The sequence below is a fragment of the Amblyomma mixtum genome, chromosome 2, assembly GCF_055824585.1.
Source record: "Amblyomma mixtum isolate Tamu chromosome 2, ASM5582458v1, whole genome shotgun sequence".
Taxonomy (NCBI): domain Eukaryota; kingdom Metazoa; phylum Arthropoda; class Arachnida; order Ixodida; family Ixodidae; genus Amblyomma; species Amblyomma mixtum.
In genome coordinates, this window is record NC_143013.1 from 117,540,564 (window position 1) to 117,552,711 (window position 12,148).

The following is a 12,148-nucleotide window of genomic DNA, read 5'->3' on the forward strand; positions in this document are numbered from 1 at the left end:
ATCCGGTGGCATTCCTGCCGTAACCTCTGGCGCTTGCCGAACAAATGCAGGAGAGGGCGTTTCTTGCGAACAATCTGCGCGCTCCGCTTCACTTCGGTCCCCATCAAAATCTGCGCTTTCCCCCTCCTCAGTTCGTGAATACTGAACCGGTGCCGACTTGAGGCGATTTGCGTGTATCCTTATCAAGCGGCGGTTCACGTCTCGGACCCTGAAGTTTACCGGAGAAAGGTTCTCGACAACCTCGCCTCTCCACCTCGTCTGGAACTTACGAGCCAACCCAATCTGTCTTTGGCAGTTTTCGATGTACACGCTGTCCCCCACATCAAACGGCGCGTCTCTAGCACCGCGATCGTGTACCTCCTTCCTGCGCTTCGCCGCTTTCTTTAAGGCCTCCTTTGCGATGTCCCTCGCCACTTGCAAGCGCGATTCTAGCTCAACCTTATAGTCGTCCAGTGAAGCGTATGGGACACGACGGGGGCCCTCTGGCACTTCACTAGGCTGGTCCGGGTCTCGGCCGTAGAGAAGAAAGAATGGCGATTCGCCCGTGCTCTCGTGTGCTGCGGAATTGTAGGCAAACATTGCATACGGGAGCCACAAGTCCCAGTCCCGCTGGTCGCGCGAAACAAAATGCGACAGGAACCCGGCCACGGTTTGGTTCAATCGCTCCACCGCGCCGTTGCAAGCCGGATGGTACGGTGTTGTCTGCTTCTTAGTGATCTTAAGCAGCTCGCAAACTCTCCTCATTAGCTGCGACACGAAGTTCGTTCCCCGATCTGTCAAGAGTTGCCTCGGAGATCCATGTCGGAGCACGATCTGTTCGACAAATGCTCTTGCAACCGTGTCTGCTTTCTGATCTGGGAGTGCTACCGCTTCCGCGTATTTTGAAAGGTGATCGACAAATACTAAAATGTACCTGTTTCCAGAAGTGGTCGTGGGCAATGGGCCCATTATATCCATACCTGTCCGCTCGAAGGGAGCCGAAACCTCAGGGAACGGCTGAATTGGTGCTGGCCTGCGTCCCTTGGGTGTTTTTCTTTCCAGACAGGAATGACACTTCGCACAGTAGTCTCTAACATCCTGTCGCATGCCACTCCAAAAGTACAAACGCTCGACGCGCCTGCGTGTCTTCGCTACGCCAAAATGACCGGCGCACGGCGCATCGTGGAACGCGCGAAGAACCCTTTCTGTCCACGACCGAGGTATGACGACTCTCTCCCAAGCGGTTTTCTCTGGTCTCCCTTTCCTGGTTGGCCTCGTGCGCCGACACAGGGTGCCGTCTTTGCCAATGAAATAACCTAGCTGTTCGGGGTGAGATGGTGCGCCCTCTAAGCTTTCGATTATTCGCTTCAGGTCAGGATATTTGCACTGCTCTGTGCGTAATTCGGCGGGGTCGACTACGGGGACAAACTCGTCTATAGCTGACACGGCAGCTGTACGGCTGAGCGCATCAGCATTCAGATGTGTCTTTCCTGACTTGTGCTCCACCTCAAAGCAGTATTCCTGCACCTGTAGATTCCATCTAGCGAGTCGCGAGCTAGGGTCCCTGACACTCATCACCCATTTCAGAGGATGGCATTCTGTGACTAGCTTGAATTGGCGGCCGTAAAGGTAGCATCTGAAGTGCTTTACTGCCCAGACAACGGCGAGGCACTCCCTTTCTGTAGCTCCGTACTTCTGCTCTGTGGGGCTCAGCTGTCGGCTAGCAAAAGCCACGGGATGTTCTTTGCCCTCGATAACCTGAGATAACACAGCACCAACTGCGAACTTTGACGCATCTGTGGCCAAAACGAAGGGCAAATTAAAATCCGGGTGGCGCAACAGCGGTGCACTCATTAGCTTCCTCTTCAGGGCCCCAAAAGCATCCTCCTCGTCTTTGCACCAGCGAAAGACGACATTTTTGGCTGTTAAGGCAGTGAGCGGCTTAGCGAGCTTGGCGAACTCCTCTATGTGCCTTCGGTAGTAACCGATCAGGCCGAGAAACTGCCGGACCTGGCGGACACTAGTCGGGGATGGAAAATCCGAGACACACCTTAGTTTCTCAGGGTCCGGTCGCACGCCGTCAGCTGAAACAATGTGCCCGAGGTATTTCACCTCGTTTTTGAGGAATTGGCACTTAGAAGGCTTCAGCTTGAGACCAGCTCCTCTTAGTCGCACCAAAACCTGCTCAATATCGCGCAAGTGGTTCTCAAAACTGTCACTGTATATGATTATGTCATCCATATACACGAAGCACAGCTTCCCCAGAAGACCCGCCAGGATAACATCAGCGGTTCTCTGCCAGACAGCAGGGCTGTTGACCAGACCCATCGGCATTCTTTTCCATTCATAGTGCCCTGAGGGCGTGTTGAATGCCGTTTTCTCAGCATCTGCCGGATCCATTGCTATCTGCCAGAATCCCGCCGCCATGTCCACTACCGTGAAGTACCTGGCAGAGCCCAGCTGAGAAAGCGTCTCCTGTATATTGGGAATGGGGTATGGATCGATGCGAGTTACGGCATTTAGTTTGCGGTAGTCCACCACCAATCGATACGAGCCATCTGGCTTTTCCACCAATAGTGCCGGTGCTCCCCATGGTGACTTTGAGTGTTCGACAATGCCGCGATCAATAAGGTCCTGCACCTGCCGCTCCATCTCCTCACGTTGGGAGTAAGGAATCCTGTACGCACGTTGGTAAACGGGCGATGAAGTGCCGGTTTCTATCCTGTGCTTTATAACGCCACAGCAGCCCAAATCCAGGTTGGACGCGGCGAATACCTCTGAGTAGTCGTTCAGCAAACCAGCCAGAAACAAAGCGGTCATTTCCTCTTTAAGTAGTTCCTCCGCGTATTTCTTCTTTAGCTGGTCTCCTTCCTCCTCCCTACTCAGCGTATCGTGCGCTAGGCGCTGAAGCCGCGACGCAAACGTTCGCACGTCCTCCCCTACCATCTGTCCGGCGTCACGGAACCTCTGTACCCGCACATGACGTGGTTCAGTGTCGAAATGCTCGAACGCGAGCTTCTTAAATTCCGCAAATGATTTTGTGGATTTTACTTTTTCGTTTCGCCAAGCAAAATCATGAGCAGCTCCTGCCATCTTACACCTTGCCATTCCCAGCATTTGAGCATCGGACCACCCCCCCATTTTCCCAATCTCTTCTAGCATGGAAAAGAAATCGCAGACTGGAACCCCTGTCTTATCTCCCGTAAACGTCGGAATGACGCTTCCTAATGCCAGCATGCTTGCTCCGAGCGACGGCTGTGGAGTGGGAGCTCCGTCAGTTACAGACATTTTTTTTTTTTCGCTCCAGCCTTCCGGTGCCTCAAGCCTCTCAAATGGGGGTCAAAGTCCCACAATCAGTCCCGTGATTCCCCTTTCATTACAATTTTGAAGTCATGAATGTCGCAGCATTCAGAGGACATTTGCTTTTGAGACCCCACTTCTGACACCAGTGTGACGACCCCACATAATGCGCAGGTCCACACGGGACGGAGAGGCAAGAAGGCACCGTATGGCTCAGTTTAAACAAAATGATGTAATCAATAATTATACATGGTACATCAGAGGCTGGGGTGTCCGAGCTTACGTGGCGACGCCGTCATGGGGGCGATGGATGGTCTCCGGAGTTGCGATCCGTCGGTGGCTGGCAGAAGCTGCGCGCCGTCCGGCTTCGGCGCTGAAGGACCCTTTTTCGTGAACGATCTCGTCCTCTCCGTGCCTTTCGTCCGCACTCTCCAGCTATATCTGCTCCGCCGGCCACGCCCGATCTCCTGTCTTCCCGACTGGAATGTTTTTTTTTCTTCCTCCTTTCCACGGCGGCGCCCTGCGGCATCCCCGACATCCGTCGTTGGAATGTCGTTTGTCTCCCGCCGGCAGCTTTCTTCTCTTGTCCTTGTACGGCCAGGCCTGCCTAATTGGGCTGGCTTTCCCTCCGGCCGGCGCCTTTGTACCATTGTACCCCTTCAGTGGCTTGCCGCCACTGGGGGCTCCGTCTAGGCGGCGCCGCCGAACGCGGACCGTTTAAGGGGAGACAAGGGAGTAGGACGGTTGAGCACAAAGAAAATTCCGCCGAAGGTATGGGCCCTGGTATTTCACGCACGGAACGTCACACTAGGACGACGCTTGGTAGTTGGGCGTCGTCGTCGTCGTCGGTGCAGTGTGACTGGCTAGTCGGGGAACGACCAGATTGGCCGACGCGACCGTCGGCATCGGGGTCCCGTCGGCCTAGTGTGAACGCGCCTGAACTGCGCGCTGGTCCCAGGCTGCCCTAGTCGTCGCTAGGCCTAGGTGATTTCGCTTCGAAGCCGCAGTTGACGGCGCTTTGGAAGTCGACTGTGCTATAATAAAAGGCCTACTCTTCACATCGCTTTAGTGCGAACTCGAATAGAAGATAAGTTCGATTTCCACGACGCCTTCAGCAACGGAGCTAGCAGACGAGCAGCGCGCACGAAGCAGCAGCGTCGAGCTGTCGGGATAGGACAACGTCGGCGTGAGGTCGGCGCTGTTGTCGGCAGAGTGTGACACACGGGTCGGCCGACGGCTGCTATCTCGGCGACGCGACGGCGATGCGCTCGTCGGGCGACGACCGGCGCTCGGTCGGCGTCTTCGCAGTGTGACAGACGCGTCGACGGCACGAAAATCGCTGCCGCCGACCATCGTCAGACTGAAATCGGCCGATCGTCGGCCTAGTGTGAACGCGCCTTTACCATTTGACGTTGCCTGCACGCTTGGCGTTCGCTGGCACAATCTGAGCTACGTCGGGCCTGACGCCTGCCTCCTCTTCGGAATCGCTGGCCAGCGGATCAAAAATGAAGTGGTTGTCGGGATTCGAACCGCGGCGTCTCCTTCCTCGTCTGCGTCATCCTGCGATTCCTCATAATCGGTGTCTTCGCCGAAATAAAACTCTTCTTTCCGACTCGGAGCTATTCGGCATTGCGACTTCCCCTACGCCCGGCTCTCCGTGTTTACGCGCACCACGTGCGTGTCAGGCAGACGACATGCCTACACGACGTCACGGCTTTCCGGACCCACGTGACAACGCATTGTCTGGTTTTTGACGTCATGCAAGAGCCTGGCAAAACCTGGCAACTACGAACCGAAACCGAAACTGCTGGGTACAAATAATACGATTATTAATTATATAATGCGAGTTCATGCTTCTAAGATGGTGTTCCATGCTCACTGAATCGCTACGCATTATTTACAACCCAGAGGTACAACACAAACATGTGGTGTCTCTACCCCTTTAACACACCCGCCCCCTAGAAATTGACCCCCTCCCCCCCCTCCTAATTCAAATTCCGGGGAGAATCCCTGCTAAACAAGCAAAGGGGAGTACGACGGAACGAGATCGTAAAGCAGAAGGAACATCCAATCCGCCCTCTCCATTTCCGGAATGGGTGCAAAATCCAAGAACACTTCCGCCGAGCCACGACTGCGGCCTCAGCCACGTCAACTGCACTCGACGTAGACAACTACCTCCTCCACCTGTGGAAGGGCCGCAGGGGGCTCGTCAAATGCATCGTTCTGCGACCGGCTCCGGCTGCAAGGCACCCTCAGCACGTATCGCACGTGGTCGCTTCTCCACGTTTTACTGGACCCCCAAAAGCCAACTCCGAGACGAGTAGATTGGTCAGAACCTTCCTGCACACAGGACAGGGCGACGACACTGCTGTCTTGTTAGATATGCATTACATTAACTCCGGTTCGCGCACTCACTATATGGGGACTACCCCTACGAGGATGAGAGTACCTCCCTCGACGCCGTCATAACAGAAGTTTGTGCAGCTCTACAGGATGTCGCGAAGAGCACGGCGCCAGGGACGGACGGTATCCAACGACCAAGCGATTACTCGATTGGCGTCGTACTAAAATAAACCATGACAGACGGGAACCCTCCCTTGAGAGTAGAAGCGCGCATAAATTATGCTAATTTCCAAACCTGGCAAGCTCCTTGCACGCGGCACCCTCTGGACAATCTCGCTCACTTCGTGTATCGGGAAACTACCACAGTACATCGTATTAGTTCTGCTCCACACTCATCCGAAGCGCGAAGATTCTGACAGGCTATCGGATTTCGACGAAATTTCTGCGAGCAACACGTCGTGCTACAACTGAACGCAGAGGTAATTATGGCCGATCCCAGCAAAGTTTGACGAAAGTGGCCCTCGACTTAAAAGGTGTCTTTGATAAAAGTTCGAGAATTTGGCCTAGTTGGTTGCTCATCATGATGAAACGCGCTAAACATATCTGGAAACGTAACGAAGACACAACACAGCTGTAGGGCGCGAACTGACAACCGAGCCTGCAGAGCCCATTCCTGTACCATCAAGCACGAGACAAAACGTGTTGAATCTGACACAGTTGTCATGTGCTAGTGTGTATAGCGCTGTCCTGCGGAATGAAATACGTTGGACAAACCGGCCGCTGCATAAACCAAAGGTTAGGTGAGCGTGCTAACAACTGTCGGTCCGTCACTCATCTAGGAAAGCTGAGAGAGAGAGAGAGACTCTTTAATGAAATACAGAGCTGGCCTCGCATTTCTGCCACTGCAACAAATGCATGCCGCTGCTTGACAGATAACCGCTATCTTCTACATTAAAAAAAATAACAACGGAAAATTGTAGAAGCCTTCGAAATCAAAACTGCGGGGGGTGAAAAGTGCATCATCAACGTAACTTTGTCACTGTCACAAAAGGACTGAATCTGCTTAGTATGTCTAGATGAGTTTGTACCGCTGTGTAGACCTGTTTCTGACGATTGTCGATTCAGTTTTTCTGGTTTTTTTTTGTGGCACTTGTGTACCGCCTCCATAAGAGGAAACCTGGTCTATCCTGCTGTATCGCTAAGAAAGAGTTAGTGCTCGTAAATGCTTCATAATCAACTTTTGTTTTATATGTTCAACACATCCAATGTGAATGTGACAAGGCGTCCTTTGGTCGTTCTTTTTTTGGGCCGCACAATGTATATATTTTGCGAAGGCAAGATAACCGCTGGTCCTTAAGGGTAACGGAGTGGATTCCAAGAGAAGGCAAGCGTAGCAGGGGGCGGCAGAAAATTAGGTGGGCGGATGAGAATAAGAAGTTTGCGGGGATACGCTGGCCGCAATTGGCGAAGGACAGGGTTAATGGAGAGACATGGGAAAGGCTTTTGTCCTGCAGTAGGCCTAGTCAGGCCGATGATGATGATGATGTATATATTTTGACGTGCTTTCCAATAAATCTTGTTGAAAGTCAGTGCTAGTGCCGTCGTATTCCTCCCTCGTCATTGTCTTGCGTGCGCTGTTTTGTCACGATTAAAAATCAGTGGTCAGTTCGCCCTTTGTAGTGCGTCTTCGCTCTGTCTCTGTCCCTGTCTAGCGCTTTTCGCCGTGATGAAGCCTGTGATAACGTTGCGCATGAATGACGTCATCCTAAACAACATGGCTTCGTCCCACTGTGGAACTTGGAGACACAACTACACTATAGCATTCCTGGCGTACCACATGACCACAACAGGACTAGGCAAACTCCGCTTGTACACGATCACGGGCAGAAGGACGCCACAGGGGTCGGTTGTCTCTCCGACCCTCTTCAATGTGGCGATGATGAAGCTCTAGCCCTTATCCAACAGGCTTTATTAGGGAAACGGAGGCTGGGCCTCTGCAAGCTTAACGGGGTGCGACGCGGACGAGGCGAACAGACCGAGTACTATAGGGGCCATATTCTATAAGTTGTCCATTTTTCTTTGCCAGTTTCGCGTCCATTCGGTCCTCTGTCAGTGGCCACTGAGATTTACCCGTGGCTTTCAAGCATCTGGGGCGACCCGGCCATTGTGTGGTTGTTGACTGGACCTTACTATTGGCTGAAATTGGATGCAATATGCAGCCAATGGTGAGGCGCACCGCAGCGCTCTGTCAATTTCTGGCGACCGGATTTGACCGCTGGCTGCCATTGGCTGAAGCTCGGTCGCCAACCACAATGGCCAGGTGGGTTGTCCCAGAGCCTTCAAAGCCGTGGGAATATCTGAATGACCACTGACAGAAGACCGAGTGGACGTGAAATGGACAACGGAAAATGGACATCTCATAGAGTACGGCCCGAGGTGTCAACTTTATTCTATTTGGAGCGCCTCTTCAGCAGCCGGCGCCAGTGCGTCTCGAGAAAGGTGGTACAGCGCCGATGATGGCGATAGCGCCGCTCCATGGCTCCCCCCCCCCAAAAAAAACCAAAAAAAAACCAAAGAATTGCGATCAGCAGTACACCATGAGCCCTGGAACTCCTCTTCGAGGTCCTGCGGATATTCTAAACGTCCGCAGCACGTCTATCCATGGGAGTTTTAATGTTCATTGGGACGGTACCCGGGAGACATGTTTGCATCGAGTGAATCAGAGTCAAGCGAGTAACTCGGCGTTGACGTTCCTGGAGAGCCGGTTGAAAAAGAAACGAGCTCCATGTAGACTTGTTTCGCTCAGTCTACGGTGACGATGTCTTCTCGTCTGTTGATGGCCAGCTTCACAGTCTTCTCACGGCGCTGGAGGACCGAATAAGGTCCTCCATCTAAGGAGGAGTCATTGAAGGCCTGACGGTGTCTCGACGCACAAACGCATGAGTAGATGTGGCGAGTTCTCAGCTGACGAACACTTTGAGGGCCGATTGGCGCGTGGGGACACGTAGCAGGCTCCGCAAGAGCAGGCGTAGTTGCTCAATGTGTGCAGACGGAGAGATGCCCTCGCTTTGTGTCGAAATGAAGAACTCACCTGCCATACAAATGGTAGTGCTGTAGACCATCTAATCAGCCGTGCACTGAAGGTCTTTTTGATCCAAGGCTGAGGAGAACCAGAGGAGGGTCATCGGGCCAGGAAGTGCGAACTTCACGTGAGACAAGGGAGGCCTTCAGATGCGGTGTAGGCGTTCAACCATGCCGTCCGTGAGGGCCAACGATGTCGACGGGGACATATCAAAACGACAGTCGGAAGAGCGGAAAGGTTGGATAAGCGTGTATGGCGCGTCGTTTTCGGACGCTGGCAGTTCAAGATCTCGCGAGCCCAGCGACGAACATCTCGGTTGACGCTTGACAACACGTGTATTATCTGGACGCTGCCGGCCCACACAACGGTGGTGGCACATGGCCGCAGTAGTACACAACACAAACGCAGTTAGCGGGCTCACTTTCAAAGCCTACAGCGCAACACACGCGGAGGAGGTTGCCATTGCTCTGGCTCTCACTAATCCGAAGTCGAAACACATCATCACCGACTCGCGAGGCGCCTGTCGGAACTATGAGCTGGGATGGGCTCCCCCGCTTGCCCGGCGCATACTGCAATCTAGCTGCCGATCCAACTTCGCGTAACCTGATTTGGGCCCCGGACACCAGGGCCTCCAGGGAAACGAACAGGCCGATCAGGCTGCCTGCGCACTCTCTCCCCGTGCTGTGTTCCTGTCCTTGGAAGCCTACTCCCAATCAGACAATCTAGCCCTTACATTCAAACACATCACCCATTACTACAAGGAGGAGCACTGGCCCTACCCGGTTAATTTTGATGAGGAGGCGCTGACTAGCGCCTCCTCATCAAAATTATCACCAACACTGTACTTTGCCCGGCGGTGCTTAAGCATTTAAACCCATCCTTTGATGGCGCCTGCCAGTTCTGTGGGGAGGCAACTGACACCTTCCACATGGTTTCGGCGTGCCAATCAGACCAATCTACCTCTCTCCCCCCCCCCGCCCTATCCTCACCAGAGAATACTGGGAGGTGGCCCTGCTTGGCTGTCAATACCTTAGGACCCAAAAGGCCTTTGTTCAACGGACGCGGGCGGCGTTGCTTGCCAATAGGGCCCCGGATTAGGGGCTCCACTTAGTATTCTGAGGGGAAGGAGCCAATAGAGCCCTACCCCGATCACCTCTCTGTAACTATTTAATGGTTGATAAACGTTTTTCACCACCGCCACCAGAAAATCTGGACGTCACGAGCCGCTGCGTAGCATGAATGCCGAGATGGCGAGCGTTGTGCAGGGTGAGACAGGGTGGTACTCATGATTGCATATGCGCATGTACATTATAGATTTTGCGAGGAGAAAAACCGCAAAACAAGACGGGACAGAGGCAGCTGGCGACAACACAGGGCGGTCCCGTCCCGTCCTGTTTTGCGGTTTTGCTCCTCACGATATGTACTACCAACTGGCTTACAGCCACGTTCTTCTAGGTCACATTATAGATTGCCTGATATCCTATAGGAAATGAATAAATTAACTGATAAAAAAGCCGCCCGACTCCGCAGCAGCAGCAGCTGTCTAGCTCCAGCTTTCGCGCTCCGCTGTTAGGAAGCTTCGTGGTATCGGGACAGCAGACGGCTACGTGTATTTTATTCCTTAGGGTTGAAGGTTCGAAACGCTGCAACGCCAAGCACAATAGGTTGGTAAGTCGTGAATGTAATGCGATAGTCTCGGCACACTTTGCTGTTGCCGTTTGAAGAGCATGATTCACCCAGTCATGTTCTCGAGAGAATGTGGCCCTTTCTGGACATCTCTGGCGAGTCCAAAAAAAATATTTCCTACTAGCGAGTGCATTGATGGCTGATAACTTTCTTGGAGGAGATACGAGAACTCAAAACTTTTAACGCAACAGGGTTAAGTGTCCCGTTCAACGGAAAGCCCGGCGTTTTCATCGGCGGCGTCCTGAGCAAAAGTTCCCCAAATAAGCAATCTAGGGGGGAAGTGGGCCACCTAGATCACGTGGCCTTGTGACGTCATACAACCTGCCCACTTGATTGTGAGCAAAGTGCCCACGGTAGGTGGCAGTTAATTTAATGATTGGTCGTGTGACCAATCACCGAGTCTCACAACCCCATAGGTGACTGTGTTTTAAGCAGGCACCTGCCGGGGCAGTGATGCATCGCTTAACCGCTGCACCACTGTGCCAGTAGTGGTATGAAGACTCCCAGGGATCTGTAAATATAAAGTAATGATATATGGGCATTACCCCATTACGTACTGGTAAATTCTGGATAAGCTCACTTTTAAACGAAAAATTGTTTATGTGCACAATTTCTTTCTTCATATATCGCAAGTCTGCAAAGATCAATATATCCGCAAATCTTCACTCTTCAGGCTTGCATTTTTTTTTGCTATCTGCAATCTCTATAAACGCTCCCCATTGTTTTTTTATGACAGCCTTAACTACTCGATGCGAGCGATGGACAAATTTTTAAAGATTTTGCCATACATCAGAAGAATGGACCACCACGTTCAATAGTTGTATAACAGTGCTTTGCAATATTCCACCGTTGCTTCACAATTAAAATGTTGTCTTGGGAGGTGTAGGGCACGCTCGCGGCCCCACTCAAATCCCGCGCCGCTCACCGCGGGTACTCTCGACCACCCTTTCTCACGAGTGGGGCAGGAGCCTATTTAAGGAGGGTTCGACCGCCACAGCGCCCTCTTGATACCTGCCGCGAAGACCACCTGACCCTCTGCCTCAACGACACCCGAACCCCCCTGCCGCGACAGCAACCACGTGAGAGTAAATCGCTTTATTACGAAGAACTGGCACGAGTCACTGTCTGTGCGTCCTCGCGCAGAGGAATCGCCCACACATAAAGGCGCCCAACGTGCGGCTTTAATTAGCACCGATGTGGACGATTTCTCTGCCGATTTTGGGACGTGCAACCAGACTCGTGGCAGGCGCTCTTTGTTTGGGGCCACGACGGACCGCTAGGGTTAGGGAGCAGGTCAGGCGGAATGTTCGCGGGGTAGCGACGTGTACAGTGTTTTAAATTTGTTAGGTGTTTTGTGTTGCTTATGTAGTTTTCGGGCGTTTTCTGTTGTGCATTTCATGTTTGTAGATATATTTTCGTGTGTTTACAGATAGATTTTTTTGTACATGAATGCCTTTGTTCGTTTGGTTACCGTGGGCCGGTAGCCGGTGCGACTGGACAGCTGAAGCGGGCTTTCCTGAAACAGTTGCGCGTAGGGTAGACCCTCTCATTCCCCCTGTCAGTTTGAGCGAACTATGTCTCCCAAGAGGGATATTTCAGCTGCGGCCTTGGATGGCGGAGCAGCCGGGAGTGAGGCCAGGAACGCGGCAGAGCCTGCGCAAATTCCCGACGCGGCTGCCGTAATAGGGCAGGTAACGGAGATATTTGCCGCGTTAGCCCGTCAGCTCGGATCGGTGGCTAGCGCCAACCAAGCCGCAG